Source organism: Spermophilus citellus (assembly GCF_964194105.1).
Source record: "Spermophilus citellus genome assembly, chromosome: 6".
NCBI classification, from domain to species: Eukaryota; Metazoa; Chordata; class Mammalia; order Rodentia; family Sciuridae; genus Spermophilus; species Spermophilus citellus.
In genome coordinates, this window is record NC_138187.1 from 128,488,143 (window position 1) to 128,494,142 (window position 6,000).

Here is a 6,000-nt window from a genome sequence, read left to right on the forward strand (position 1 = left end):
TGTTTCTATTTGTTTTGTTAATTAAAAAAAAATACTTTTCACTTTTTTTTTAAGACAGGGAATATACAGGACCCAATTCAGATACCCCTCCCTACATGAATTCTCATTCACCAGCTATGCCCTGTAATGGCCTGCATCCGTTTCCTCCTGCACGCATGACCCTAACTGAAATCCTGCTGCAAAGTATCTGCATGCTGGGGCCAGTGAAAACTCATAATTTGAGCACAAGTCTGGGCAAAAGAATGGAGGGCGCGGAGGGCTGGGGTTGTGGCTCAGTGGCAGAGCACTTGCCTCGCACATGTGAGGCACTGGGTTCAATCCTCAGCACCACATTAAAAAAAAAAAAAAAGAATGTAGGGCGCCTTGCCATTATATCTCAGCTGCTTCCTCTATTCTGTGGCTTCTTACTTGCTTGTGTTGTTTACCATAGTGTTTAAACTTGTGTGTTGCTGCTATCATCTTCTCCATGCTGTTGAGAAAAATGCCTTCTAAGAAAGTGGAAAAGATGGTGAAAAAAAGTATGCAAATCAAAGAGGCCCAGAAAAGCCCAGTGACTGAGAAGAAATTTGAAAGTGAAGAATCATTTTGCGGGGCGTGGGTGGGATGGAATAAAAAAAATATGATTATGTAGGAAGGACAGCCTAACTTCTATCATCCACTGAACAATCTGAATACACAGCCAGGTGCAGTGGCACACGCCTGTAATCCCAGCAGCTCCGAAGGCTGAGACAGGAGGATCGAAAATTCAAGGCAGCCTCAGAAAAAGTGAGGCACTAAGCAACACAGTGAGACCCTGTCTTTAAATAAAATACAAAATAGGTTGGGGATGTGGCTCAGTGGTAGAGAGCCTCTGAGTTCAATCCTCAGTACTTATGCCCCCATAAAAAAAAAAAATCTGAGTACACACTGCATTGGCCTTTACATACCAATGAGCTCATTAATACAAGTGGTGTTTCAAATTCTTTATACCTTTCAGAAATTTACATGAGACCTAGAGAAATTTGTTGTGTTTTTTTTTTAAGAAATGCTTTAAATTTTTTTCTCATTTGAGATAATGAAATATAGACTCAAGGTTTCTGAAATTTCAAAATCCAGAACATTTTCAAGAATAAACTGGATGTGAACAATGTGGGATGCCTGAGGCCACAGTGTGAAAGCTGAATTAGATAGTGTTGGGAACAAATAAGTGTTTTCATACTTAGGAAGTCCTTTGTCAACCATAAAGAACTTGATATTTTTATTGTTACTCAGAAATATCTGGCAAGCAAAAAAAAAAAAAAGGAAAGAAAAGAAATATTTGGCAAGCAAATGACTCTAGGTAATGTTCTGCAAGAGAATTTCAAAACAGCTGATATAGAAGTAAAGTTGGAATCCTAGATCAAAATGTTTTAGAAACACATGAACATTTGAAATATTTGAAGCCTTTGTAAATTCTCCTTGCCCCGCTCCCCACCACCAAAAAAAAAAAAAAAAAAAACAGGAAAAAAAAACCCACATTGAGTGGAGAAGCCATGGTTGGTCCACAGACTGAATGGCTCTTCTTAACATGAAGCTCTCAGAATTCGCTGGTTAAACATATTTGATCATAACATCTTTGGGTTCCAAAAACATCCACTCAATATTTCTTTTGGTTTTAAATTGAATTATCTCCTTCAAGTGAACAAGGTGCCGCCATGTTATAAGCCTCCTCTGACTTCCAAGAGTACAGGTCAGCTTGTCCCCAATTGTAGGTGTGCTACTTTGTAGTTCTTTACAGCCTTCCAGGTTGACAGACCCTCCAGCTCAGTTAAGGATACTTCTCAAAGCTGCTTTGCTCCATCAATTATTTTGTCTTCTTGGGTACATGAAAAATTGGGACAGATCCTTGTATAGCTTCAAGCACAGGATAAAGGGTTAAATAATATTTGTTGAAATGAGTGGATAGATATGACACTATCTATTTGAATAACCAACACCAGTTCAGAGAGACTGATCTAAAGAAGAGTTTCATAGGGTGGAGTCCCTCCTCTGAAATGTCCAGCTGTAAAACAAAATAAAACATAACCAATGTCCTTTTAAGTACAAAGCTGAGCTCAAAAGAAAGTAAGAGAAATCCCTAAAGAAACAAGAAATCAGATTCATAAATCTGGGCTCAATGACCAGCTGCCCAGAAGGATTTTTTTTTTTTTTTCCATTTGGCCAGATAGAGGTTTTGATTGAAAGGATCACAAAGAGCAGAAGAAACAAGGGCCCCTCCCTGTGGAGCTGGAACCCAGGCTTCTGGAAAACACTATGGAGAGAACCACAAGGACCACTGGCTTGGTGAAGGAGGATCAGGAAAAAAGAATTCATTACACTTCTAGTTATAAACAGAAGATGAATACATCATTTACTGTTGTTCCTTTCTGAAACCTTACTAGGTTAGAGCAAAGAGAATTTCTAATGCAAAATCCACCAGAACAAAGATTGCGGGAGAGAATCAATAATAGTCAAATACTGGAAGCTTGAAACATGGAAGAGTAGTAACTGATTTAGAAGATCCTTAGATGGCTGAGTGAATCTCGATTCTAATCCTGCTGTGGGAAAAGCTGAAAACCAACAGAATTGATTTTTAACTACAATACTCTCCAAATAGTAGCCAGGTGCAGTGGCACATGCCTGAAATCCCAGCAATCTGAGAGGCTGAAAACAGGAGGATCACAAATTCAAAGCCAGCCTCAGCAGATTAGTGAGGCACTTAGCAACTCAGTGAGACTCTGTCTCTAAATAAAATATATTTTTTTAAAAGGGCTGGGGATGTGATTCAGTAGTTAAGTACTCCTGGGTTCAATGCCCGTTACCAAAACACACACACAACCACACACCAAAAAACAAAACAAACAAACAAACAAACAAAAAACACAACTCCAGATAGTTCAGAACTGGCAGGAGGAACTTCTGAGAAGTGAGGGTAAAGTTGAAGCGAGAAGTTAAATGATTAGCTGAAGGTCAGTCGATACCCATATTTCCACCCACCTACTCCCACTTGTCTCATCTTGCCATTCTTGGATGACTGCTTCTTTCCACCTGCAGCAAGATCTAGTTGCTGAAAGAGGTGAAACAGAGTTTTTGGAGTGCCATGGCTCTGCCCCTGTCTCAGATTCAGCCTTCTAGAAATAGGAACACAAATGGAACATTGACCTCCCCAGCCCACTTCTCTCACTCATTCCCACGGTAAACCTGCAGCTAGAACTAAACACCCAGACAGGAGAGTAAAAAACTCCATAGGGCCTCTGGAAAGTACAAGGGGAAAGGTCTAAAGCTATTTATGCCAGGGGTTCCCCAAAGACACATCTCAACCATACTCCAAACCTGACTCAGATTTTCCAACTGGGTTGCTAGAACCCCAGTAGCTATATGAGCAGACACTTAGGACCAGCAGATAGTAAAGAAAGACTCTGTCCTAAAAGATAAGAGTCCAAACAAACAAATGAACAGAGAGGGAACTAAGAAAGCAAATTGGAGGAAATGAAGACTATTCAGAGAATCAAATTAAAAAAAGAGAAGAACAATTGTCAATATTCTCAGGGAGATAAGAAAAGATATTATGCCCATAAAGCAAAAATCAAATACCAGAAAGAAAGGGAGGGAGGGGGGAAGAAACCTCCCTAGTAAAGTTCAGAAAATAAATTAAGAAGCACTCTGGAAGTAAAAAAAAAAATCTAGTAAATATTAAAAACATTTAAAAAAATAGTTCAAACTCACCCAGAAAAGAGTAAAAACACAGTACAGAAAACATTATTTAAAAGATAAGAAAACCAGAAGTTTAGTTCAAAAAGTCCAAAACTCAGACAATAAAATAATTCACAATATTTTCCCCCAAATGGGCATATATGTCTCCAGAGACAAAACACTTATCCAAAGAATCCAGCTAGATGAGCATATTACCCACGCCAAGGCACATCATGACTTCTCAACACACTAAGGAGTGAAGAAAAGTTCCTACAATTTTCCAGAAAAAGAACATGCCACATTCATAGATCAGGAATTGGAATAGCTTTGGACTTCTTCCTAAAAGCAAAACTAGGAGCTTAAAGTCACTGGAGCAATGCCTTCAAAATCCTAAAAGGAATTAATTTATAATCAAGAATGCTATTCTTTTAAACTGTGAGAGTAGGCTAAAGACAATTTCAAACATTGCCTCTGATACACTGCTTCTTAAAAAGCTAGTGGAGGATGTGCTTGTCACAAATGAGGGAGTAAACCACTGAAGAGAAGACAAGGTGAGAAAACAAGAAATCCAACACAGGAGAGAAGCAGAGAGAATCCTGGGGATGGGGTAAAGAGACAGCCATCAGAGACAAGAAGCCATGGTACAGAATGAGCCTATTTGAAATATCTTTAAGAGATTTCTTTCAGAAAATGAAATTGCTGAATATCTTGAGAGGAGGAATCAACAATATGGAGAGTTCAGGGTTGAATCAATGATGAGTTCACCAGAATCAAAGCAAAAGATAACTCAAGACCACAGTTATTTCCAGGGAAATTTAAAAAAAAATGTTAAGGAAAGGAAAAATATTCAAAAGTTACTTTCTTCACTTATAAATAGAGTTTGTATTGCTATAAAGTAATAAATGCAGAATAGAGGTTATACAGGTTAATATTATGTTCTATCCATGGAAAACAAACCACTTATTGTCTTTTCTGGCATTAATCTTGTAGGATAAGACTGAGCGGTATAAGGAGAGAGGTGAATTAAAAAACAGCTAAATTACATCTGCCAACCCAGAGAATTTATGTGTAAACAACTATAATGAAAAGTCAGAAAGAAGCAATGTAAACATGTTATTTAGAAATATGCAGGTAAATACCAAGAGAATTAACTAAAGAGAAATGTGGCTGAGTGTTTTTGTTCCTTTTGTTTTTGATAAAACTTCTATAAAAAAATAGGAGTTCTTAAACCATGGAGATATATGTGTCTGTATGTGCGGACACACATGCAATTTGGTTTGTTTCTACCAGTTTATATATAAAGATAAATTTCAAAGGAATTTTTCTGTTTCTGCCTGGACTTTGGGGCTGGAGTAGGGTAGACACCAAAAAAAAAAAAAAATCCCCCCAAGAGCTCTTGTTTAAAAGTGTAGATTAAGAATTCATTTTGTTTATAGATGTATCTTGTGGTACTGGCACAGGATTGGCACATAGCAAATACTTAATGAACATTCACTGAATGAATGGATGTTAATGACACATAATTGAATTAATGAAATATAATAACATCCCATGTAAGACAAAAGAGGAAAGCCTTGAGTATTTGAGAGGAATGGAGATACTTTCACCTTCATTAAAATTAATATACCTGCTATAATTTTAAGCTTAACCTTTGAAATAATTAAAATAGAACGTTAAACTTTCAAGATTGTATAAGAGAAAAAAAAATTGAACTGAGAAAAATGACCAATCTAATAAAATGAAAAAAATAATAGTAAAGTGACACAAAGAGAAAACATACAATAAGATAATGGAAAAAATCTAAATAAACAAATGAATATAATAAATGTAATTAGACTAAAAATTAACAAATATAAGGCCAAGACATTAAAATGGATTTTGGAAAATTTAACTTTACATTTTCTACAAAGGACACATCTTAGATGTAAGGACACAGGATACATCTAAGGGTGCAGAAATGTAAAAACAGGATGAAGAAAGATTTTTCAGGCAAATACTAGTAGAAAGAAGCCAAGAAGAATTAATTAAAAAAAAAGAAATGAACATTAGAATTTAAAAATCATTCATAACAGTAAAGACAATAAGTTAAAATATTAGACTGGTATAAATAATTGTGCACCTTTTTAAAATCAAAGGACAAGTATTATCCAAACCCACTCAAGTAAAAATAGAAAATCTGCACATACTCAAACTATTAAATAAATTGAGCAGTTAAAATTTTACACAAATATATGCTCTCACCTAAGACTCGGAAATTTTAGAAGTGAATTCCATAAAACAATCAAGGAACAAATAAATCTAATATTATGC